This window comes from Hipposideros armiger, unplaced genomic scaffold (genome assembly GCF_001890085.2).
Source record: "Hipposideros armiger isolate ML-2016 unplaced genomic scaffold, ASM189008v1 scaffold_1, whole genome shotgun sequence".
In the NCBI taxonomy this organism is placed as follows: domain Eukaryota; kingdom Metazoa; phylum Chordata; class Mammalia; order Chiroptera; family Hipposideridae; genus Hipposideros; species Hipposideros armiger.
In genome coordinates, this window is record NW_017731351.1 from 9,107,213 (window position 1) to 9,135,041 (window position 27,829).

At 40.7% G+C, this 27,829-nt stretch overlaps 1 long non-coding RNA gene across 1 annotated transcript in view; it reads left to right on the top strand.

Moving 5' to 3' along the window:
- Nucleotides 1–3,586: 3,586 nt before the first annotated feature.
- The window catches only part of LOC109374531 (uncharacterized), an 84,271-nt gene continuing 60,028 nt past the window's right edge, over nucleotides 3,587–27,829 (top strand). Inside the window, exon 1 of the long non-coding RNA XR_002122405.1 lies at nucleotides 3,587–3,676. This is a non-coding gene — a long non-coding RNA (uncharacterized LOC109374531). The remainder of the gene's footprint in view (nucleotides 3,677–27,829) is intronic.

The following is a 27,829-nucleotide window of genomic DNA, read 5'->3' on the forward strand; positions in this document are numbered from 1 at the left end:
GTTGGTATCGTTACTTCCGTGGCGGGGGTGCCCATCCCGATGGCTCAGTCCCTGCAGACACCGCGGGGAGCTGCTCCTAGGGAACACTGCTCCACAGAGCCACCCCGCGGCTTAGCGATAGCCCAGAGCTTTTGTACAATTTAAAAAAAAGGAATTTCTTTTTTTTGTCCCAGTTAGTGAAACTAGAGGTGAGGAAGAACAGCTACAAGTGTTTAGGGAAAGCACCCCCATTTTGACTCAGAGATATTAAATCACTCTCTGTGAGGAATCAAGGAACCCAAAACAGATTTGCTTTAGAGCTTCTGTCATCAAAACCACGTTTCTCCATTGACCTCTTACCTGTACATCTCCCCAAGTTAATATATAAAAGTGAGATTATTGTTCTTGTTCAGAATTATTTAGTTTAAAACAGTGATAGTCATATGATCCTGAATTTAAGGGCTAAATGCTTGTATTTTAGTTAAGCCATCTCGTACAAAGGCAGAGAAACTAGCCCATCTGTGGTCACAACACTATAAACACACACACACTCACACACCCATCACACACCCACCCCTCACACACACACACACACACACACACACACACAGTCTCACACACTCACACCCACACACTCACACACACACACACACACACCCAGGACTGAGAAATCGGGGGGGGGGCGGGGGGGAGATTAGTCATCTTATTTAGCTTTCCAATGTTTATGGTACATTCAATAGTGACACATATTGGCTGCTCATTAAGTGATTAAATGCATGTTAAATATTAATGTATACCATAAGACCCCAATAAAATTTTTTTCTAGTTATTATACCTAAGGCTTGTCCACTCCTAGAGCAAACTGCATGAGGCTCTTATTCTTGAAATTGCCCCTGAATACATTTAATACACTTTTGTCTCTGTCCTTCTGAAACTATTAGAGGCCTTTCAGATAGATAGATAGATAGTCCAGAGAAATGAAAAATAGGAATAGATATCCTTCCACTTTTTTCTGTAGATATTTATATATTGCAGTCCCCAATAGGTGACATATCAGGTTCCGAGCCATAATTGGTATCCAGTTAATATTTGATAAATATGTTGATTATTTACAATGGGAGGCAAAAATGCATTTTCTCAATGATAGAGTGCTCATAACTTTCTTAGCTACCTAAAACTTTGGTCAGTAATGATACATTCAAAAATATCTAAGTTTGTCTGAAAAACCAATATTTACTCATTATTTTATGAATAAATTTATTAAGCATTGCCTAACTGCCAGGCTAGTTAAAGAAAAAATAAAAAGTACTGCTACCTTATGAGAGGCAAAAATAAAACATCTTTATCTTTTAAAATCTCAAATATTTATAATATTTATCTCTGTGAAATATTTATTTCAGCTGTAGTTACAAGATCAAGACTCAAGAGAGTAGATTCAGAATCTAAACCCTGAGCGACTAGGTGACTTGCAATATCTTTGGCATTATTTTGTTTTCTGATATTTTTCAACTTTGATTTTGACCTTTCAATCACAGAAGTTTTTTTTTTTAAAGACTTTAGTATTTATTTCTAAAGCAATGTTTGGTTTGAACTCATCTGAACTCATTTTTAGATAGAGATACACTTATTTTTATTAATTTATTCAATACAAAATTTAGAACATCCTGTGGAAAAGGCAATATGCTAGACACTAAATTACATTCTCATTAATGCCAATTTTAATACAATTTTCTGTACCAGGGGTCAACAAAGTGCAGCCAAGCTGACTCTAGTCTTTTGCAAGTAAAGTTTTATTGGAACACAGCCAATCCCACTTATTTAAATATTGTCTGTGACTGATTTTCTGCTAAAAACAGACTTGAGTAGTTGCGACAGACTTATGGCTTGCAAAGCTGAAAATATTTATCACTTGGTCCTTTACATAAGATATGTGTCTGCCCTTGTTTTATACCATCAGTGTGGACAATGCTAAAATCAGATCAACATCATTGGATTACAATTTATAATTATATTGTAAAATAATGTTATATTAATACACTTGTTTATATTTAAAGATCTGATACAGTCAATGACTAAAGAAAACTAATTGAAAACTGTATTTTAACACCGTCTTTCTCCTAGAGAGGGGAAATATCAATCAATTCTCTTAGAGCAATCAAACATCTTTAAAATAACTAACGATTATGTATACATAAAAATTAAATACTTATTTAAGCAGTCTAATTACAAGTGTTACCTAGATCTCTTTGTTGGTTTGACCAACATTTTTAATTTTATGTTTCATTAGTTTTTGCTATCTAAAGCAATTGCAGCAATCTTTAAAAGAACATCATAAATGCCTAGAAAAGCATTTCGTAAATAGATAAGATACTGGTCTCACACAAGTACATGAATCATTCAAGTTTAACTAGAAGCATGCATATACTTCACTTCAATCAAACAATATTTAAATTTGTAATAGAGCCAATTCCCCATCCTCCACCCCCAACTCAAATTAGTCAGGCTTACAGGCAAAGCCATTATAGCAATTTTATACCCCAATTCTAAAACAGCCAGTATTTTCTGCCCATTTGAGCTATTTAAAAATAACAATCACAACCCCCAAAGAAAGACCATAATACAGCAGTGCTATTTTAGCACATACGTAGCTACTAAAGCAAAAGAGAAAAGAAGGCTAGACACTTAATGCCATTCATGGAGCACCTGGACAATGCCTTGTATAAAATAAATGCTATGGTAACAATCAAAAAGATGGTGGGGAGAAATATACAAATAAATGATTTGATGATTACACCTGAACTGAAAACAATTAGTTCTGTAAGAGGAATGTTCAAATTTGTATCGATTTCTCATTGACTTCTGAGTGCTTTCTTTCACTAAAACTCGCATTGAAAAATGTTTCCCCATTGTAATTATTGCTAAACTAGAAGATGATCTAAACATATCTTGGCTATTGTGAATAGCACTGCAATAAACATAGGGGTGCATATATTTTTTCAAATTAGTGTTTGGATTTCTTTGGATAGATACCCAGGAGTGGAATAGCTGGGTCATAAGGTAGTTCCATTTTCAATTTTTTGAGGACCCTCCATACTGATTTCCACAGTGGTTGCACTAATTTGCAATCCCACCAACAGTGCACCAGCGTTCCCTTTTCTCCACAGCCTCGCCAGCACTTGTTGTTTGTTGATTTATTGATGATGGCCATTCTGACAGGTGTGAGGTGGTAGCTCATTGTGGTTTCTATTTGCATTTCTCTGATGATTAGTGACCTTGAGCATCTTTTCATATGACTGTTGGCCATCTGTGTGTCCTCTTTGGAGAAATGTCCCTTCATGTCCTCTGCCCATTTTTTAATTGGGTTGTTTGGTTTTTTGGTGTTGAGTTGTATGAGTATTTTTAATAAATGTTGGATATCAGCCCCTTATCAGATGTATTGTTGACAAATATCCTCTCCCTTTCAGTAGGTTGCCTTTTTGTTTCATTGATGGTTTCCTTTGTTGTGAAAAAACTCCCTAGTTTGATGCAATCCCACATGTTTATTTTTTCCTTTGCTTCCCTCAGGTTGTTATAATTCCTGTGCCCAACCCGGAGCTTGTCACGTTCACACCACAGTAACCTGCTCTTGTCCTTGCAGAGCGGCGTCACCTCCAGTTGGCTGTGACGACACACAGCTGTCGGACTTCAGAGTGTGACGGTAGGTCGCATGTAGTGTTTGTGCACTAAGACGGAGATTGTTTTCAAAGCTTATAAATTGTAACCGACACCATTGAACTATATAGACACAGACATCTAGACTTGCTGTTAAATTCATTAAGAATGCACATTCTAACCAACGTGTAAGGTCATATTAGTTCAATTCCGTTTTATGGCTTCCATTCCTAAGACCTAGCTCTGTTCCCAAGACCTACAGCCTCAAAAGCAGTGCTAAATCAATGTGATGGAAAGTAAAGCCCCAGTTCCAATGTGGCTGAGGGGGAAAAGGAGGGCGGGGCCGTGCGTACAGATAACTGTAGGATGACAGGAGGATTGACTTTTGAGCAGCTGCAGGTGGGGGCCTCCTCCGGACTTTGCGCTTCTCAGCCACTACGTGGATTTGTGGGTGCCACTGGTAACTAAACCAGCCCCCTCACATTAAAACAGCACGTCTTCCCTATTACAGTTCGCTGTTGTGGGGCTCAAGGGAATTTTTTTTTCCCTTAACAGGTTGTTTTAAAAACCACTCAGGTCCCATATTGGATTGCCTGGTTTGTGGACTAATTGATGTGTAGATTCTTTTTCTTCGAAAGCTGGTGCATTGTGGGATGCACCTGTAGGGAGGGAAGGTGGCCTGATGTGGCCAGCTTCCATGATGGTCCCACCGCTGGCTCCATGGTAGAGAATTTACAGATAAACACAAAAAAGGGAGTGTATCTAACCTAAGTATTTGGAAGCAAGTCAACTGAAACGGCCGTGTAGCACCTGAACAGACTGAGCTATGCGCTGCGCAGTGACGCGTTCTTGGCCGGGCGGTAGGAAACGCTGCTCACACTTCACCTCACGTGGCGTCAGGTCCCCGGGCGTCCTAACGTCACACGGGGTAGCTCAGGCGATAAAAAGGAGCCCCCGCCTACATTTATAAGGGATCCTGTGGTTGACTTTGCTCTAAATTGGGCATAAAATAAATGTATTGCTGCAAAAACAGGGAAACAAAATCTATTACGAACTTGAGATGGGTCTTGAGCCGGTGAGTCATTTTCTGTGGCGCAGCACTTTCTGTGCTGTTGTTTTGCTTTATTTTCTTTGAAAGCTTTACTGAAAAGCAATTACATTATCTTTTTTCTTTTATTACTCAAAAATTCAATATTCACTTTTCCCTCATCACCAGCTGGGCTGATTTTTAAAGGACCACAAGGATTTTAAGGATTTTTAAAGTTCTATTGACTTGGTGAAAGGGTGATGTATTGTCTTTTCAACTAGTTTTTCACAGACCCCTCTAGCATGATCTGAGTTTTTCTTACTATGTTAAAATGAACACTTTAAAAGTATAATAGAATTCCTTGATGATTACAAGTGATGGATCAACTGTTTACAACAATTATTAAAAAAATAAATGAAGGTAATCAAATTTCCAGGGCTTTTAAACCCTATAGTTCTAAATCCCTTTTAGGTGTGATTAATTTATTTAAAAGCTGCAGATTAGTCCAAGTAGGTGTCACTTTGGTGAGTTTATGTAAATTCAATGTATTTCCAGTTTTATTTTTTGTTGTTAATGAAGAATCAGGTTAGAGATGAATGTATAAATAAAGTATAGCTCCTAAAAATAAGTTAAAGTATTTTAAAAGTTAATGACATATTTGTGATTATGTCAGAAGGTCAAATGATGTGAATTTTTAAATCAGACCCATTAAAATCCTAGGAGTACAGGGGTTTCTGCTCTAAAATTATCTAAAAACTTTTTTGGAAAAAGTCTTTCTGTGGAAATGGATTGGGGGCCTATGAAACCTTGTAACCAGAACACTAACAAAATCATCAACAATCAAAATAATAAGGCAGTGAAATACCTAGTAAGCAAAGAGTATCCTAGTAAATACAGAATACACTTGAAAGAAACAGATTGATTATCAGGGATGACAGATAGGACTGGAACTGCTGAGTGAGAAAAACCTGGCAGAGAAGGGCAGGTGGGGTAGTTGGCACACAGAGAGGACAGTGGACAACCACTGCCTGAGCAGAGCCTCAAGGTCAACCCACTGACCCGAGGAGAAGGGTTTGTCATCTGCCACACGACCCCACGCAGCCAGACGTACTGCCTTTCCACAAGTGAGGGAACCTTCTTCCAGCTGCACCTGCATTGTAGTAAAAAGCCTTAGGAGCTCAGGAAAATATATGGGCCAATGTATTTCTGAATTACTATATCATTCACGTGTTTGTCAGTTGCATTTATTATTTATATGTGTTTATGGAACTCTGCGTTGTTGAGATGCAGGCTGTATTTGTTATAAGAAATTAAGTTGCATTACCTCTTTATTTAGTAACAAAAAATGATGAATTCCAAACAATTCTCAAATCGATGAGTCACCTTTATGCTCCCACAATTGTGCTCAAGAGTAATGATGATCTTACATTGATTTTGTTTAGGAAAAAATGACCTGATCAGTGTTTTAAACCCTCTCTAATGAACTCTCTGTGCAGGTAATGCCATAAAAATATATACTAATTGTTTTAATAATTTTGGATTCTCTGTGGTGGGTCTTCATCCTCTGTTACAGTCAGTGGCGTTAGGGTTTAAATCCCATACTGGAGAGAAATAGTGATCAGCTCCAAAAATGTAGGAAAGCACCCTCATTTTTTTTTATTCATTAATGAGTTACTTCTATATTTTAGAAGTGTATTATGAATTAGACATGAAAATGATTAGAAGACATGTAGGGCACTCAAGATTGAAAACGAAAGTAATACCATGCAAACACTAATTGTAAGAAAACCTTTTCATTTCTTACTACCTCAAAATATACTTCAAGACCATGAGAATTATTAGAAATAAGGGTCATTTCAGAATGAAAAAATATGTTCAGCTACTTAGAAATTAAGAAAAACTATATATTTAGGCAAGTAATAGGTTCAAAATAAAAATAAACAGAATTAAGGGAGACATAGACCTATAACCAGTTATGTTAACATTCCTCTGATAATAATTTATAGACATAAACAAATCTAAGGATATGGGATATTTGAAAAACACCATTTACCAACTTAACTAGACACGGAACACAAAGAGAAAACACATTTAGCTTAAGTATACAAAGAACTTTCACCAAATGAAAGCATATGCTGAACCATAAAATTAATCTCAATACATTTCAAAACCCACTGGAATACAGACTACGTTCTCTGCCACACCAGCATTTGATGCATCAGCGTCTAAAAGGTGCCTAGAAACCCCTAAGTGTATGGAAACTACACCACACAATTTTAAAAACACAGGAGTTAAGTAAAAACAAATCACAAAGTAAATCAAAAAATTTTTTTGAAGGAGATGAAAATGAAAACTTGCATCTAAGCCTTAATCATTCTATCAAGGGAAATTGAAAGCTTTTTAGGCTTCTGTGAGATGAGTTCATTGGCTTCCTGTGGCTCCTGTAACAAATGACCACAAACTTGGTGACTTAAAACAACACACATTTTCTTACAGTTCTGCAGGTCAGAAGTCCAGAATCATTCTCATGCACAGAAGTCCCCACACCCAGGGCTGCACTCCGTTGGGCTTACAGGGAGCCTTCATTCCCTCGTTTGCCAGTCACTAGAGCTGTGACCCCTGCGGCCCCTGGTTCCTAGCTGTTCCTCCCCCTTTAAAGCCAGAAATGCCATCCGGCCCCTGTCATAATGATGTCCTCTCTCTCTCTCATGACTCCCCTGCCCCCTCTTATAAGGACCCTTGCGATTCCATTATTGGACTCACCTGGATAACTCAAGGTCCTCTTCCCATCTTGAAGTCCTTCATGCCATCACATTTGCAGTCCTTTCTGCATATGAAATATACTCAGGTCCATGATTTAGGACCCGGATATCTTAGGGGACATTATTCAGCCTACCACAGGGGACACAGGGTTTAAAATTAGCGATCTAAGATTCCATCAGGAAAAACAAAATGGGAAAAAAATACAAGAACAACAACATAAAACCAGAGAGAGGAGAGGTAAAGTCATATCAAAGATAAGAGCAGACATCTCAATAGAGAAAATAATCTAATATCTTTTTTCATCAGCTACAGCTTTCTCTCTCCACATTAGGCTCAGCTAATGAAATAAAAGCAGTCATCCAAAAGAAGATGTTAAAGACAAAGCTTGTTTCTTTAAAAAGATTAACAGAGTTAATAAACCCTGAAAGATTAACAAAGAGAAAAGAACAAATTTATAAATATAGGGGATGAAAATAAGGATATCACCACTGATCTTTCAAATACAGAAAAGGGATACTAAGAGCGTACTCTAAACGAACTTTCTACCCATGAATGTGACCATATTGATAAATCATTAGTGTTTGTGTGCTTTAATTATTCGGGAATGTGTGTTTGAGTTTGGCTGTGTCTAATAACATAGGTCTATTGCAAAAGAATAGAGTAGAAAGTGAGAGAAAAAAGACGCTCAGAGGTCTTAATGTCAGGTGTCTAAAGACCACCAGGAACCCACCTGTGATTTCAAAAGCTGTGACAAGGGCACTCACACAGCACCAGGACCGTGAGCCCTCCCCTTCAAAGGGCGTGAGGCAGGCATCTTAGCGCCTCTGGGCTTGTGTGAGGCTGGAGGAAGCAAGGATTTCCTGCTGGTTGGGTGGTGTCAGGACGGCAGGTGGGGTCCTGCTGTAATCGCGTTTCCTGGCGCGTTTCACCAGGAGATGGCTGGAACCCGGTGAGGCTGATGTACCTGGGAAGGAGGCACTGTCACCGAGATGGCAGGAGAGGAGGGCGTTTGGTCTTTCGGGCTGTGCTCACAGTGTTCTCGTTTTGTCCCCGGGTGCCCTTGGCTTTGCCCTTCTCCAGCACTTTCACAGGGTGACACTGTCTGTGGCGGTCTGGAATTCTCCGTGTAAAAAAGGAGCATCCTTGCACAGCCCTCAGGGCCAGACCGGGGACTGGCCAGCAGCTGCCAGGGCTGTCGCTGTGTCAGAGGCCTGAGGAGGCTGCAAACAGTGAGTGCATCGCCGTCACAACTAGAGACAGAGCCTCAGGCCCCGGAGAAAAGTGGAAGTGGGCTTTGGAGCATGCGGACTGCTGAGTGGGGTGGCAGTCACATGCGCATCTCGGGAGTGAAGGTCACAGGCACCGTCCAGTACCTTCCTGAGGAGCCTCAGGTCCAGCTTGGACATGGAGGTGTCAGGTGTCGTCTCTAAGGGGCTGTGGGGACAGGAGCAGAGGTGTCACCGATAAAGGGTGTGAAAAGATGACAAATCGGCAGTGACTTCCGGCTGCCTCCTTTGCCTCAGTAACATGTGGGCACTTTGAAGTCCCAGGGTCCTTGGCGAAACCCGCGCTGAGTGGCTGGGGGGTCCTGATGCAGCTCCGCGTCAGCAGACGTGCAGTCAGACATTGTGAGCTGGCTTCTGAAACATACATTGCTTTGTGTAGCAAAATATGAAAATGTGATTTTTTAAAAAAAAAATTCAGATTGTCGGTTTGAAGTCTAACCAGATCCATTCACACAATTCATATTATTGACTAAATATAAGTTATTGTCCATAATTATGTAAAACATGACATGACATGCCGATTTTACGCCCATTTATAGTTTATCTAAGGAATCTTCAGTACGCCATGAAGAGATTTTGGAAAGTCGGTGCATCTCTATGGGTTTTCATGATCACATCTCTAAAATAAGATGGTGGATGGATTCATGCGTCCTTCAAGTCTCTAAATATTTGGAAATGAACATCTATATTTAATTGCAAATGTGTATATGTCTTTGGAAGAACCACAGAAGGCCAGAACTCAGTTCCTGAAATGTTCAGCTATATTTTGGGGATGTCTAGAGGAAACAAAATAATTTTCACCCAAGAATATTGTTGGCTGACAGTCTGTAAATAGCCCGATGTCTTTTTTCGCCAACTGCAGCTTTCTGTTTCTCTTCGCGTTTGGCTTATGGCTGTCATTTAGATCCAGGACTATTCAATTCGGGTCAGCAGAGCACCTGGGCAGGTGCATCCCAGGGCCAGCAGCTGACCTGACGGTGCCATCTGGAGGACAGCTGGTGCGACTGGAAGATGCATGGAAAACACTGCGGAGAATGTGGACCAGTGGACTGCTACCTGGTGGCGGTGTGTTTACACATTCCTAGAAATCTCAGTTTATGGCATTTCTGGGTTTGCTTTGAATAATAGAACATTCCAAGAATTGCTTTTTAAGGACCTCTCAGAAGAAAGACATGCTGAAGAAGAATGCAGGTAAATGCTTCTCCGACAGAGCCAATGCTTGGGTCCGCATGGTGCATGGATAACCACTGATGAAGCCTTCACTCAGGAAGAGTGGTGATGGGATGTGGTCACAGAGGGGCCGTGACAGCGCCAGCTGTCATCTGTTACTGAAGCTTCCGTCGCCTGGTCAGTGCAGCCCAGTAGAGGGCTGGAGGAGGTGGTTACGGGGCATTCAAAGACTGGGCAAGCCGAAACACACGTCCTGTTTTACAGAAAGCCTTGTGCTCCACAGTGGCTGGCGTTTCCAGGATGAAAGGGAGAGTGGAAAACAGACCACAGAGCAGGTCATTTTGAAAGGATAAATGCACACATTTTTACCTTGAAGGTGAAAGCAGCTGCTTTTCAGAAGAATTTTGTGGAGCGTTTTGAAAACTGAGACTGGACGGGTTCCCACCAGCATGGAGGCCCCAGTCAGGCGTGAAGTCTCAGCCTGTGTGAGGACTGCCGGGCAGTGAGCCTTAATGCCCCCACTTTTCAGTAAATGTGCAGGACGCACCGGGATGTTCCGATGCTCTTTCCAGCCATTTGCACCTAATGGGTGAGCAGGGATGAGCCCAGGGCCTCCAGAACCATGGTGGGGGCCTCGTGGGTACCCAGCCCTCAACCCGGGAAGTCTACACTACTGCAGAGTTAGCATCAGAATTAAGTTGCAGAGTTTAAGATGCATGCGGAGCAGAGATAAGGCAAAACTGTGTGGAATAGCAAGAGAGGAGGTCAGCGTACAGCAGCCCTGGAGTTGGAACGCTTGTCCTAAGTGCAGTGGGAAGTTGTGGAAGATTGGTAAATAATGCAAACGGTTATGGAGAGAACTTCACCCTGATGCTGTGTGGGGACAGCAGCTGTGAGGGGCTATGCTGGACCTCCGCAAGGAGGTGGCCTGGCCTGGGCACAGTGGGCACAGCGACCCACCCTGGGGTGTGTTCTGGTGTAGCGCCTACCAAGTGTACAGCCTGACTCAATATGGAGGAGGGGGCTGAGGGGAACCGATGGTTTTTATTCTTAGGGATTTGCCCTGAAAGGAGTGATGACTCAGACTGGGAGCATGGGCAGCAGGAGAAACTGGGCTTTTTGGGGCAGGGGAGAGAGCTTTGTGTATCTTAAGAGGGAATATTGTGGGGGAGGACTGATGTCCACATCTGGGTCCCCAGAACCTGTAGATAGGTTACTTCATCCAGCGGGCAGGACCTTAACAACAGAGAAGTTAGCCTGCTCCTCCTGGTCCCTGGATGAGCTCAGTGTAATTACAAGGTCCTTCTAAAGTGGGAGAGCGAGAACTAGTGAGATGGCAGAGTGAGGCAAACTCAGCCCAATGATCTGACGTTGAAACGGATGAAGGGCCCATAATCGGAAGGACAGTGATGCTTCTAGAAGCTAGCAAAGGCAATGGCATGGCTTCTGACCTAGAGCCCGCAGAAAGGAACCAGCGCTGTGGACACCATGATGTTAGCTCCGGGAAAACCAGGGATGGGTTTCTGATCTACAGAAATGCAATATTCTAAATTGTGTGGTTCTAGTGAGTAAATTTGTGGTAATTTGTTACAGCAGCAATAAGAAAGTAATACACCCATTAATCATCCAGTTAGAGGTTTTCAGAGAGAATTTAATTTATATTATTAGTTCAAAGAAGAGGCTGGATATGGAGATGGATATTTGAGGGTCCAGGGCATGTTGACAAAAGGCAGATAGGCAAAGAGGCCAATTTAGACGATACATGTGTTACGATAGATACACTTGCATTTTGAGTGTCTAATCGGACAGCATTACATTGGAGTACAATGGGTGAATTATCTAGGATGAGTATCAACAGACATGTGTAAAACCTTACTTTATTTCTGATCTATCCTTTGTATTGTGAATAATTTTGTTTAGTAGTCAAATGTATATTCATAAATACTTCATATTTTTCATTTAGTAGTTTTTAGCATATCAAAAGTTAGCATAGGAAAAATGATTACCACGTATGTAAGATACAACAGAAAAGTTGCAAAGATTCATTCTATGGTCAAAATATTGGAAGTGTTGTCTGTTTCTTTTCCCTTTTTCCATATAATTTCTGACTTCATGACAACTGCTGAAGAAGTTCCAAGAAAGCACTAAGTAGAAGAATAAATGACTTTTTGTTAGCCAAATAATATTCTCTCTCAGAGAATCACAAAATGATAATTAATATTTTTACCAATTCTGGACTCTGCCATGCCAATTATTTTGAGAAGTTACAAAAGCTGTTCCACATATGTTGTCAGCAATTAGAGTTCACGTCCCTGTGTTTAATACTCAAATCACATCATCTGACAGTGACATTACACTTAACTAGTCGTATTGTTTAACCACTCGTAATTGGAGGGTTGTTTACCCTGGCTTCAGTCACATCTTATTGAGAAAATAATGAATCTCATGGAGCCAATCTTATTCTCTCCAGTTGAAAGACTTTCTTATTTATCATGGGTATAAAGAAGGCTGTCTTTTCTTGGACAAGCAAATGGAAGTGAAGTGGAAAACAGCACTGCTCGAGGATTCATCTTGAGAAAGCTGCTCCCTGAGAAGAAAGCTGCTGTGAAGAGGTGCCGGCCATTTACAGCCAAATAGCTGCTTTCGCTGGCACCAGTTAAATTTAAAAGGCACCATGAAAATTGTGTGACATCTCATTAAAATGCTTTCAGACCTCTCTTTGGATACAAATGCAGGTTTCATGTAACTTTTATCTCTCCCTGCTGGTGGAGACAAGGGCATTGAGGTTTGTACTTCAGAGCTTCCTGCAAGTGTCCACGTCAGTCCAAGAGTCGGGCACAGCTCACAATGGGATGTTTTACACCAAAACGCCTTAAAGATGGATGTTTCTTTATACTACGAATTAGCCACTATGTGGACATTTTACTCAAACCCAGTCATGGTATTTATGTCCTGTCAAAAAAACAAACAAAAAAAAAAACAAACAAAAACAATATATATATATATATATATATATATATATATATATATTCGATTAAAGACCTTTGAGCATTTGCAGAAAATATATACAACATTCAATCATATGAAGTTTTGACCACAAAATGTGTAACTTGGTAACACTTGTTTACAATGAGAGGCAGGCTCTGATGAAAAAGGAACCCTTTCTGGGTTTTATTCACGAGCTGGAACACCCACAATGTTGACAGTAAAGCACCCCCTTACCTCCCTGAAGAGGCGAGGACTCCATCTCTTCTGGACACAAGCCATCTTCTGACTGGTCTTGTTTGTTTTACGACACTGTACCATTGAAAGCATGCAATTTGAAAAGCTTGGGCATGTGTGTTCATTTCTCTCACCATCACCAGTCAAGAGAGTGAGCACATCCATTACCCCCAAAAGCATCCTCAGCCCTTACACCCCATCCCCATGCAACTGCTGACCTGCCCTGTCACAGTGGGTCACTGCGTGACTGCAGATTTTATATGAAAGAATCATGGAGTAGATGTCCTTTATATGGTCTCAGTTTTCTCACACAGAAGAATTATTTTGAGGTTTGTTATATTGTAGTCTACATCAACAGTTAATTTATTTTTACTGCTGTGTAGCGTTCTATCTTATGGAAACCCTACGATTGGTGTGTCTCCTCACATGTTGACGGATGTCACACCGTCGCTGTGTGCCTCATGATTAGTGGTGTCAGACATGTTTTCATGGTTTTGTTGGCCATCTACCTTCTTTGGAGAAGTGTCCTAATCATTAGCCCATTTAAAAAAAGTTGGATTGTATGATTTATGAAAAATCTCACTAAGAGTTTGAGCTTTTACAGTTCTTTCTAGAGCAGATACACTGGGTACAAGCTGTTTATGAAATGCAGGACGTGTTAATATTTTCTCTGTCTGTGGCTTGTCTTCATTCAGCTATGAAGGAAGAAGAAAGAAGTGTTAAATTTCTTTGTCTGGTTTGACAAGAAATTCTACAAGTATTCATGCGTCACAGGAATACTCAGGATCGGTTGTAATATTATACATTAAGAAACTACTGTAATTATAGACTTTGGATAGAGGCTACAAACTGTTTATCAACAAAGCATATTTTGATCTCTGAAACATAGGCATCTTAAACAGGTTCTTAGTTCGAATAATACTTCCAAGGGGAATTTTGCAATACAGGAAAGTAGAAAAGGATTGCACTTTTTTTTTTTCAAGCCTCCACATTTGACAAGAAATAGGACTGGTATTTTGTGAATGTTCTCAGTTTAATACTTTATAAGCTGTAACTTTCTGAATTTGAGTTGTGTTTGCACTCCTGTCGCTGTAAGAGGAGGAATAAGATATTCTGTCTGAGATTATTTTTCACCATCATCACTGTCAAGGCCAAGCAACTGGAATTCCCTCAATTCGCACTAAAGGAAGGAGGCAGGCCAAGATACTAAAACTTACATTATGGGTGAAGAAAATGGCGGAAAAGGTGTATTACCATATAGAAGGTAAGGCATTTCATATTTTGCTTCAACGTCAGGAATATTTGTTTGAAGGAAACAAATGCATCCAAATAAGCCTAAGTAGAATGTTATAAATAAACTGACACATATCTTAAAATTTCAGTTTATCTATAATTAGAAATAGTACTGTATTTCCTCATTTCAAATATACATCCTTTCAACATGTGCGAAATTGGGACAAAGATCACATAACTCGCAAAATTAACCTGTCAAGTTACAGGCAGAGCATTAAGTGTTGTGAGGTTATTGTCTTTCTGTATCATGGGTTAATTATATTTATGTCTTTGATTGTTAATTGAGTTAATTTATTTGCATTGGTTTCAGTAGAAAAAGCCAAATCTCACTGAATAGATCAAAACATGGATAGCTGAGAGTGATTTCAATGGAATATTCCTCAGGTCTTGAATAGATGTCAAAGCTTACCGGCTGGGTTACAAAAGAAATTGAAATTTTTTTTAAAAAAAGTGAAATTAAAACCTAAAAAAGAAAAAAAAATCCACTTAGGAAGTGCAAACAAACCTCAGATCCCCCCAACCCAGGGACCTGCGTAGATATGTGAATGAAGAGATACTACGTGTGCAAATATGCAAAATTGTCAAGTATTAGAGAAAACTATGTATTTCTTGTAACTATATAAGGAAAATAAAACTGTTTTGTCTTACTGAGTGAATAATCCCGTAACTATAAAAAAATAAGCGAGGGAATGTATGGAAGAGGTACACATTTTAAATATACAAAACAATGAGGGGTCTTCCACTGCTGGCCAAGATGGAGTAATAATACATGCTGCCTAAAACCAAAAACTATCCAACAAAAATCAGACAAAACATTTGAAATAGCAGCACTCGAAGCATTGGGTATGGAGAAGTGACAGACAAGGGGCGGGATGCCAGATGGGGGCTGGCTCTCCAGGCCACAGACGAGCCAGCCTGGGAGCCCAGGTGGGTGAGTCTGCAGGACAGAGAGCCGCAGAAGAGAGCGCTCCCCGAGGGAAGCCCAGATCCACCCAGTGGGACTCCCAGAATATCCAGCGATTACTGACCGGTGCCCGAAGTAAAGATACAACCTGGTGCCAAGGGAACAGCCACTCCACAGGGTTAGAGAGGACAGTGTCTGGCACTTAAAGAGGCTATAGAATAATGGTTGTTCTCAGAAACCAAAGTAGAAAACTTCAGAATGGGGAGCGGGGGCATAGGTCACAGTATTAGGCAGGGTTTTGACGCAAAAGTGGGAGAAAAATCACTCATGGCCCTCCTGAGAAAGCTTAAGCACAAGATTCGACAAAATAAAACCATTTCCAAAAAGCTTAACCTTGCCCCAGAACAAGCTCAAAATATATAATATTCAGTAAACATCAAAGTAAAATTCACAATGTCTGGTACCCAACCAAAAATTATCAGGTATGAAGGAGGAGGAAAACAGAAACTCTAATGAGCAGAAAATCAAAACTGACATAGAAATTACACAGAAGACAGCTATAGTAAAAAGGGACATTAAAACAGTAACCATGACGATATAATTTGTTCACCTTGGTTAATGTGGTATCTGATAGGTCCCCTCTTTTCTTCAAGTTACTATTTTCCTCTTGTGATCAATATCATGTAAATGTATATTTATGATATATTTCTAATTATGGATAAATTGTCATAGTGTTTAACACTCAAAATGAAAAATAAACCATATTCTTCAAAGGACACTAAATTAGCCTGGATATTTATTTTACTTCTAAACACATTTACCTAGTTATTCATGTTTCTAAGCACAGCTAGATTTGGCATACAGGAGAAACACAGCGTTCGTTGTCCCTCTGATTTCTGGCCTCTGTGCCTATAGGGCGAAACTCGCCCTGGGGTACCTGCATATCATGGACCACAGTGGATTCTGCCCCCTGCTATTCTGTATCAGCTGAGCCACCCTGCGTTTCAAATGGCCTGAGATGAGGGCATCAGTGGGAGGTGGTGTCATGGTGGGAACGCAGGCTTCCTCTGCACCCCAGCCCCTCTTGTTCATCTTTCTTTGACTTGGGACAAATAACATCATCCCTAAGACACCCCACTTGTAAAGCAGAAATCATAATACTTATTTGCTAAAGAGAAGAAATAGTGTAATGATGCCTGGCACATAATAGGTGCTCATTAAAACCAACTCTTAGGGCTAATGGTGATGATGGAGAAAGGAACAGAATGTGAATCCCTGAAGAAATGGAACTCAAAATTTGTAATAAGGCCATGTTTCAACGAAAGCCTGTGTTCTCCTCCTGATTAACTAGTATGTGTATGAGTGTGTGAGTGTGTGTATGTGTGTGTGTGTGTATGTGTATGTGTGTATGTATGTTTACAGTATACTGTCCTTTCAGGGGTCCTAGTTTTAAAATGCCAACTGTTAGACTGAATGTCTTGTGTGGAGAATTTACTACTTGAACCCTGTGTTGGAAGGGGTAAAGTAAATCTTAACAGTCTTCTAAAATTTTGCTATTTGGTCCATTATTAGGAAATTCAGTGATATGTGAGTGAAAGCATTCTATGTAGCCTGTAAAGCATTACATAAATATAAGTAGTTTTAACAGAACTTATTAATATTTTCACCAATTTTCATTTCAATGAAAACAATTAACTAAATCAGATTTTGTTTTGCTGACTCAGTAAGCCAAGCGGCTCCCTGCTGTGAATGCTCTACATCAAAACGCAATTGCTTTTTTTCCCATGTAACATGCCACTTCCTCGACAGAGTTAGAAGTAACAGTATAGGTATTCAAACTCCAAAATTTCAGGGGAAACAGAGGTTAAACTGTAAACAAAATATTTCACTGACATCGATCTCATAGTCATGTTGACAGTTTCTTAAAAAATGATCAGGATCAGTGAATAAATGGCACTAACGTGACCTAAGAAATGGATTCGGTCGTGTTGCTTGGAAAGGTTAATTCCTTTTGTCTTGCCAGTGTTTACCGTTCATGAAAGATTCAGCGGACCTTATTTTCTTGAGCTATTTGCATAGCCATTTTGGATGATCACCTAGAGCTAATCAGGTTATGGGAGTGATTGATTATTTTCGCCTCTGTGTTAGGCAACCCGACATTTATAAAATTTATTGCATACTTTGGAGCACTGGTGATAGGAAACTGTTGGTAGGTAGGGTGTATTTAATTCAGACCATGGACTATGGAGACTTCATTGTTCCTTACAAAATGGTTACTTAAAGATGTTTGCTGAATAAAAGAGATCAGTTTCCTCCAATAGAAAGACCTACAATTTTATCAAACTATTGATTGCAGCTTGATTTAATATAGCTTTATTCATATAATGTGGAGACAGACATTCAGTCAAGTAGCATAGTCATTTGCACTAGAAAGATCCTAAGTACCTGCACTTCGGAATCAAATGTCTTTTGCCTAAGGCTTCCATAACTGGCTTCAAATTTCTAATTTTGTTTTTATGTGTATTTCAGTAAGGTCTGAAATCATTTCCCTGTAACCAAATACCCATACTTGATTCTAAATTTACAAACATTTAATTAGAAATATATATTGGTACATCACTGAAATAAATAACAGATGTAATAAATTCAATTTGCCACCAAAGGGAGGTCATCCTATGGGAAACCCTACAGACATGTGGCTTGGGTTGAATGGCTGATGGTGCACGACCAGGCATGGCTGGCAGGGCCGACTGCGGAGATGGTTTCACAGTGTGGTTTAAATACGGTCTTCGGGAAAATAAGGAATTACTGCTTCTTGTTCTTCCTATGGAAGGCTTATAAATACACATTTTATCAGATATACGAGTATATTGTGTTATTCTAAAGTTGACTGTAAAAGTAATTATTTCTTTAAAGAGAACAACTGTAGTTTATTCTGCCATAAACTGAAAATGCCCTTCTGTGGTAAAACGACATCAGGTTATTATGAGGATGCATTGATTTTCAGGACCCAGTAGAAATGTGTAGGTATGCATTTGTTTGAAAACGTTATATTTCAGAATGCTAAATTTTCGGAAGTTTCTGTTGGCTCTGATCTGTTTAAGTATACAATGACTATGTGAAATGGTAACATAACTATGACATTGTTTGGTAACGTGTACTGTGCTAGTTTCTTAGGGCTGCCCTAATGAATTACAAAACAACACAATATATTCTCTCCCCATCCTGGGGGCTAGAAGCTTGGAGTCAGGGTGCGGGTAGGACCCAGCTCTCCGGGAGGCTGGAGGGGGCCTGGGTGCTGCTCCTAGCTCCTGGGGGGCACCGGCAATCCTTGGTATTCTTTGGCTTGGAGATGCATCGCTCTTCTATTGTCACGCGGTGTCACCCTGTGAATCTGCACCTCTGTGTCCAAATGCCCCTCTTCGTGTATGGTCCCAGGTGGATGTGACAGAAACCGTGAGGGAAAACTATTCAGCCCAGTACATGGACATGCTGAGATCCCAATTATAACACTTACATGAAAGTCAGTCTTTTAGGTTTCTGCTGATTTTATCCGTCGCTGGTCTCGTGTGAGTTTCTAGGATTTTAATCAGATCACTGCCGAAATGTATGTTCAGCAGAGGGGAATATGTCCATATAATGGGGGGGAAAACAAGAATTTAAGAACAAGATAAAAGGCTTACAGTATTAAAATTAATTGTTTTTGCTACATAATCACCTAGTATCTCGAAATCTTGGAAAAGACAAAGAAAATTAGTGAAAATAAATTGTATTGTCTTTTCCAACCTTGAAAATTGATTATAATAACAAAAGAGAAAACCTTTTTAAGTTTAAAGAAATCATGAGGTGCCTCTAAATTACATAAATATTGTTTACATGACCTAACATTTAAGTATTATTTTCCCTAAAGTTGGCCTTTTAATAGTCACTGAAGCAGATGGGGCTGGTCAGACATTAAAATACACACAGCACAGTGTCGTTGAATGACCTGAGATACTATGTATTCATGATTTTATTGGAAGATGCTTGTTGCAATTAGTGTTTTACAGAGAAGAGAACCGCCCCTGTAAATTACGCATCAGCCATCATGCATGCAGCTGGCATAGCTGGGTGGAAGCTGTTCACGTCTTGTAAAACACAGCAACAGAATCCCTTCAAATCTGAGTGATTGGTGTGCGAGTACACCACGGGCAGATTTTTTTTCTCTCAGAACATTTTTTGTGTGATAAATTTTAAAATATGTAGATAATATATTCATTCACATTAAATGACAGATCTCTGTGAAATTTTAAGGTTCATATACCTTATTTTTTAGCCATGGGTGGAAATGTTTGAAGCTGAAAGAAGAAGAATTTTGCTCCAAATGTTAAAGTAAAAAAATGTAAGAACAAAATGGAAAAAAAAAAAAGATGTGAAAATGTTTCAAAAATATGACCTTTAGGATTTATATCATTTATATTATTTTATATAATTTTTCACTTGGCTTGAAATAACTGACATCTAATGATGTCTAGTGTCAAATTATTTCAAAAGAAAACTTTTTTTATTTCAAAATTTTACAGCAAAGTTTAATGTGAATATAGTAAATGGGTACATTTTAATATGTAGCAAAAGAATGTTATAAGTGCCAAGTATCTCGAGGACTTAAGCCCCATGTCTAGAGGTGTCCTGCCTCTCAATCTGGAAAAATATATAAAAAAACCATCAGGCTGAAGGCTTTGGACCCTTAATACAACAGGAGAGTTATGGACCAGCACCGAACGCATAAGGAAACCCAGTGCTGGGAGCAGCACTTGGGGCTGTTTTTCTCCTGTAATATTTTTGCTGATTCAAAAAGCAGCAGCAGAGAAGCTGTGAAGCTGACGGGAGCTTTTCTCTGTCCTCGGATGAGGAAGGGTCTCTCAGTCGTGACAGAATTACAGCCTCGCCCTGGATAAGTCCTGGTGTCCTGTGCACTGCAGAATGTTTAATAGCAGCCTGGTCTCCACCCACTAGGTGCCTGTCACAGCATCCTTCCTCTGCCAGATGTGACACTAGATTGTCCCCAGACAATGGACACATCTTCAGGGGACAAAGCTGCACCTGAAAGAATTACTGAGCTAAAGGACATGCAGTTTGAGTTTAGGGCTTTGCTAGTAGGTGTCCCAGGGTTTTAACTGACACCCACAAGGTATTCTTATAGTTTTGGATACAAGCATGAACTTGAACAAGATGGGCCCTGCAGGGTGTGAAGCCCAACTTTGGAAAATTTGGATTCTGAAGTTTTATGATGTGGTCTGGGGTTGCTAGGGCACCAAGTGTCCTTCTGCAAGGAGCAGACCTAATGCTCACACCATTCGAGGCCACAGTCCTGTCCACAGATGTCCTTATCTGCTCTGTTCTTTAATCAGCCTAAGCAGGCACTTCACGAGAGTGGACACCACAATCAGAAGTCAGAGACACTGGACAGCCAGGGCCTCATGTGATGGCAACATCACCACACAGAGGGAAAATCCTCGTGCATAATGTGTTTGAGCAAATAGAGGCAAGATTGCAAGCTGTCCCAGAGAATCGGAAAGCACAAAAATAAAACAAGTAGAAGCTTTAGAAATGAATGTAAAAACTAAAATTAGGTGGAAATTATGGTAAAAAACTCTCCCAGAGGCACCGAGAATAAGAAAGCTACAGGAAACAGGAAAGAGGAAGACAGGAAGTCTGGAGGACCCTGCTTCCGGTAAAGAAGAAGCTACAAGGAATGCACTTACCTGCTCTCCTCCCTGTCTGGAAACAACAGAACAGTAGGAAACAGAACAACGTATAAATCAATGCCTAGAAGACACCAAACATCAGGCAGTGAAGACATTGGTCCTGAGAGACAGGGGACAGAGCTGCCTTCTGGCCTTGAGAATTTCAGGTTCAGGGATGGGTGTGGCGTGCTGGGGACCCCATTAGTGGGGGAGACAGAGCTGAGGGTCCAGAGAAACCGAGGCAGCTCGAGTTTGCAGGGCAAAGACCCGAGAGAAGGGAGTTGGGCAGAGAGGCTGCAGCCCCTCCTGGTATCCAGCAGAGTGACTCAGTACCTGCAGGTGAGGAAGCCACTTGAGACCCGGGGGGAGGGGCACCAGCCACAAGGACCACAGGTGACATGCCTATGCTCCCAGCCCCAAGCCAGACCAGCAAAAACGATAACCCACAGGGCGCTGGGAGCAGTCCTCAAGAAGGTCTTACGTCAGCAGTGGGGGACCGCTAGCTCTACACCAAGCATCGCCCCAAAACACCCAACGAAAGAAATGAAAGACCTCAGAAGGATCAAAGTGTACCCCAGAACAAAGCACCAGAATATTTGTGGAAACACAAAAGTACCTAACATCCAACAATGTAAACTCCACCGTTTTTCTAGCATGCAAAGAATGAAAATAACATCACCCATCATGAGGAGAATAGTTATTGAGTAAAAACTGACACGGGACTGGGACGGATGTTAGAATTAGCAGATCAAGATATAAAAACTGTTTTTATTATTCCATATGTTCAGAAAGTTAAGTAGAGACATGGAGAATATATGACTCAATTTAAACTTTTAGAGATGAATGCTAGTGTCTAAGAGGCCGAATACACTAGATCTGGTCATTTGGATAATTGCGTTGTGGATAATTTGTCTAACAGGCAAATTACACATTGCACCGGTGAAACATAGTGAATTTGAAGACACAGAAATAGACAAGATACAAATGAAACACATAGGGGAAAATAACTTTTAAAAATGAAAAGAGCATCATTGGTCTGTGGAACGACGCTTCTGCCACCTCATCCAGGAATGACAGAGAACTGGCTCTCAGGCCGAGATCCCGACTGATCCCAGTGCAGTGGTGCCATCCCCTCTCTGGGCAAGTGAAGCCGTGTGGTAATGAGACGGAGGGACATCTGCTGGATCACATACAGCAAAATGTCCTCTGTCTGCAGGAGACAGGCCAAGCTCTCTCCCCCATTTCTCCCATGAACGTGGTACCAAGAAATGCTGTCATGTGCTCTGGCCACGAAGGCCACTAGCCTGAGGACAGAACTGACAACCAAGAACTGCGGGAAACAAACAGAATAACCAGAGCACGTGGGGACGTGACCGAGGCATGAAATGAACCAACCGTCATCCTTGAGGCTTAGCGGTGGGGTGGCCTTCCTCATGGCTTCCATCTCTTTGTGGGCTTCTCTGCTGAGACCATGCGGACATGACTGTCCAAGCCCAGAAACCAGAAGCCAGGACCCACAGCTGAAGCACAGCGCCCTGAAAACTCCCAAAGCCACATCCTAAGTGTCTTCCCGAGGAGGTGCCCTCACATACTGGTGCCTAGATAAAAAATAGCTCCCGAGCCCTTAATCCTCTTAATAGCTGTCATTCTAGTCCAACCTGCCTTTCCAAATGCAACCCTAAAATAACGTGCCAAAAACATCAATATTCTCAGCTCACCATTCTACATGACATCCCCCAGCGGTTTTGTGTTCACGGACAGCGTTTCTTCATTTCCATGCAGGGAATGTCATGAGCTGATGGCTCTCGAGTGGCATTTCCCATCACCTTCTATCTAAATGCTTATTTTTAAGCTACTACCTTTAGATAATTTAATGAGTACTTTCACTTTTTATTTTTAAACAATTGCGATTATGAATATTTCAAAAACTTCTTGGCTTAGCTCTAGTACATGCTACATTATCTCCCAAAAATTCAATGTTTCAGTCCAGGATCCTTTAAGAGAATCTTCTTGTGATCACCACACCAGTTCCTACTCAGCACGACTTCTGTCCAGCACAGTGTTAACTGTACTGCTCCGCTGGTTGGATCTGTCCAGGTAAATGTCCTTTTCTCTAATGAGCAAGACCTTATTGGGAGTCAGTGGTAGAAACCACTCATCTTCTATGTCAAAACCCTGCATTAGTACATGGGAAACAGTCATTGTTTAGATTCTTGTTGAATGAATGAATGATTTATGCATCAATTTATGAAAAAGTCTATGATGAAAGATTATTTGAGTCTCTTAGCTCTAAAGGTAATAAAAGTATTGAGCAAAAATTTTACTTCTTCTGCAAATACTGTTGTGGTATACAAAACACATTTCAATATAGGTAGTTTTCTTATATCCAAGAATAATTTAGGTCAGTAAAGTGACAGATGCTATTAAAATAAAGGCATAATATTATCAAAACAGTATAGCACAACAAGGCCTATGTTTGACTGTCGTCATATTGCAGTCCTAACCTCGGTTTCCATGTACAGAGATAAAATTAAAATGTTATATTTTTAGGAGAATAAAATGAGACACTTCATGTCAAACTCCTCTGTAAATGATTAGCAGCTATACATACGTTAGTTCTCAACTTGTCAAATCCAACTGAACATGGAATCAAAATAATCTGTCACAGGTGCATCTGCTGTCTGGTACATGGTATATCCTGGTATATCCATTTGAGCTAATCTAGCACACTTACATAGAAGTAAGAAAATAACAATTTTCATTGACCAGATATAAACAAAGCGTTTGCGACTACCTGTATCCACACTGTTGTCTTCCTTCCTTTCTCTCTAGACTCATTAACAAATGGCTTTTATCACTGATAAGTTATAGAGAGGTAATTTGCTCTTATCTGAAGTCATATTGATATCAGATCATGGGGATTTGCATAATCTTTCTTTTGGGATGTGGTGAAAAATAATTACCTTACTTCTACAGAAAACCATAAATCGTTATGTAAAGTCCGGTTCATCAGACAGCTCATGAATCATACATGACAGAGCACCAAAAAGGATGATCCTAAAAACATAGCATGATGACTGTTAGGATGCGTAGCTGAGAACATATGTAGGTTGTGTAAGTTATGCACAGGAGTAGAGCTGGGCAACAGAACTTCTTGCAAAGATGGAAATTTTCTGCATCTGTTCTGCCCTGAGCACTTGAAATAAGACCAGTGTGATTGAGAAACTGCATTTTAATTTAATTTAATGCACTGAAATTAATTTAAATATCACATGCTGCTAATAGCTGCTGTATTAGACAGCAGCAATCTAGGGAATTAATTTGGGGAAAGAAAAACAAGTCCTCTCAGCTTGAAAATCAGTAAGAAATCCATCATACATGCCCCACTAAGCCCTCAATGGAGAGAGCTGGAAAGCCACACAAACAAGTCACAGGCCCTGAGCCTGTCTCAGAGCTGCTATTAACAAGTAGAAATGTGATGGATGGACCTGGTTTAAAAAAAATATTTTTAATGCATGTGTTTGAAAACTAAAAATAGTTTTGAGACTAGAGCATGCTGAAGTAAATGAAAGGATGGACTAAAGAAAGGGAAGGCAGAATAACACAGAGAAAGGGAAGCAGTCAGAACGAACCACACGGAAGGCTGAAGCAGAAACGCATGGGAGCCCGGCACGGGAGCGGACAGCCAGGACCGTGAAGCTGGGCTGTGGACAGAGGACAAGGCCCTGAGCTTTACAGTGAGAACACGGGGAGAGAGAGAAGGCTGCTGCGATGTGAACAAATCCACTTAGCCATGAGCCTGAGGATGACAGTAGGGGAGGCACGGGGGAGGCCATGTTCGGCAGGGCGGCCGGGGCAGCCGTCCAGGGCATGGCTTCCTCAGGGTCCTTAGATGAAGGCGAGTGAGGGCTGAAATCCAGCCGACCCTCCACTTCCCAACTGATGAGCCCGGGCGTCGGCCTTCATCAGAAGATGCCGTTTTCTAATTCCCATCCCAAAGCAGCCTCTTTTCTCCCTATTTCATGTAGAGATCCTATTATTGTACCTGACCAAAATCACACTTGCCTTTAAGCTGAATCTCCAAAATGAAGCTTCCACTATCTGTTATAGAAGTACCAAACGTGGAGGGTGACATCCGACTGTGTGCGTGGGACACGGAGAGGAAGGCAGGATAGCTGTCGCACCTGCACGCAGGGACGTGAACCATCCGAGTGATAATCACTTAAATAGAAAACAAAAACAGGAGCAAGCTGGAGATGAAAACGCTGCTAATTATGATTTTAGTTCAGTATCTACCTCTGATTTGTTCTGTAGCTGTTCCCTGGCTGATGAAGCCTCAAGCTGCAATTGCCCCGTAAACGTGGGACAATTGTGTCTGTGTTGCAGAAACCAGTTTCTTCTCATTTGCATGTACCGATAGATGTGCTCTTTCTCTTTCATGTCTACATGTACAATGAGAACAATTAGCATGGGTCACAACGAAAGCTAATTCTCTTAAGTGCACGACACGTTGACGCACACTTAGCTGGTGCTTTCCACCGGGCATCCTGCGCTTTGGTTGGCCATAAAACCTCTCAGGATACTAGCAACAAGCACCTGTCATACAACATTAAACGGAAGCCCCATAAACGTGTTCAAGTGCATGAAACGCCACGGGAAGGGCTGGTGTGTAAGCCTTACAGGCTGGAAGGAGGAAGAGAGGACTTCCGGGGACTCGGAGAGGAAGTCACGTTCGTGAGGCCTGGAAAACTGTGAGGATGGACGGATGGCTGGGGTGGGCCGGCTGTGCATCCCAGGGGAGGTCTGAGCGAAACGCCCAGGGCAAAACAAGCAAAGCCCCGTCGTGCATGGATGGGGCGGTGTGAGAGCGCCGTCTCACTGGACCACAGGGCCTAGGAGGAGACAGCAGGGCTGGCTGTGAAGATGCTGTCTCGCTGTCATAAAGAGTAACACACGGAACAGGACAAGGGCATACACCACTCAGCCAGGGGCGTGAGGCCCGAGTCTGATCAGAGCTGTTCTGGGAAGGAGGACGTGCTGTACGTGTTGGTGGGATTGGGCCCGGGCGGGTGAACAATGAAGAAATAAGAGGAACTTCGTATGTCACACTCTGAAAATTCAGTTTTCGTATCTGGAATAAACACACTTGTATACAAGGTGAAATCTAAATGATGAATTTGGAAGCTGTCCTCCTGGATTTGCAGTCCATTGTGTAAACACAAACTTACTGGACTGGATTAGATAATTGAGGGATTCTTTTCTTCATTCCTTCCTTTATCCAATCAAACTTCTTTGAGAAACTACCACAGGAATATAAAGAGAAGAGCCTGCACATGGGGGGGGGGGGGTGCTTGCGAGTACAGGAGCATTGCTGGGATCCTGAATTTCCACAGGAAGTCTCTGAGGCTTTCACGCACAGTCATCAAAAGGCAAAATTGAAAAGTATTGATACTATTTACAAATGACGATAAATTAAAATCAAAGTGTTCTAAAAATGACTATGCATTAATGCCTTATGTCCATCAAAACCTAACAAATATTCCCTTGGACTTACCTTGAACTTCTTAATATTTTCCAAGTGTTTCTAAGTGAAAATGCAACTCTAAGTTTAAAAACATAACTCATGGAATGAGATTGGATTTCCGTTCACTTTCATAACCTAAGGACAATCTCAGCGACTCAGAACCTTCCAGGAGAATGGAACTCTATTAGCAAACACATAACAACATATGGCAGCAGCAATTAACTACTATATGAATTTCTCTCTATAAGAAGGGGATTTTAAACGCATGTGCAATCAATCTGAATTTACAGTTTTGTAATTAGTTTTACATTATTTTAGTTCATCCTTGGAACATTAAGTATCAAATATCTAGATATGATTTACTGGTTATTTCAATGATCAAAAATATTCACAAGTTTTAGTAATCACATTATAATGTCTCTTTTAATAAAATCATATAGAAAGAGAAGAGGAAATGTTGACACGAGTCTCTCTTTTTTAACATGACAACAGCATGAAATAGCAGGAATGTTTGAAGCTCTTTGTCTTTAAAGAGCCTCACAGCTCTTACACAGATTTTGAATTAAAGTCCATCCTAGCTGGTAATATGACTATGTTATAATTTTTATTTAAAAAGAGATTGTCTTACCTAAATGTAACATCATTCTCACAGGTTGTTGACTTGCCTTTTTAAAGGTTTAACCAGATTTTAACCAGATATTCATAAACTTGAGGCAAACTGTAAATTGTGCTTTTTCATAGCACTTACAAGCTGAAACTCACAAATATATTTGCACAAACATGAACTGAAACATATTGAAAAATATATTTCCCAAACAACAGATTTGGAGAGGTTCTTGTTCTAAATTGCTGGCAATCTCAGTTCACATTATTTGAATTTCAACACTGGAAATCTCACATTCAGTGTTTTACACATTTAAAGACGACTAAACTGAAAATTTTAAATTGATAAGAATGTATAAGAACTCTATACCTTCTTTAAAAAGTACTTTATCTTGCTTTACACATGGGGTAATTTTCAATGTTTAGAATCAGAATGCATATTGACAGTTAATCTACCAATGTGTCAAAACCTAAGTAAACTATGTTGAGCCTGATCCACTGTAAAATTGAATAGCGGATGTCTAACCGATTTATCATTCACACTATTGATATGTGAGGATGTCACTGCTAAGGATGCCCCACTTCCTGCCTGCATCCATCACATGAAAATGCTGGTAATTACCTGGGCTGCCAGCAGCCCCACAGCGGGTGACTCCCCAGTGAACGCTGAAGCCACTGCAG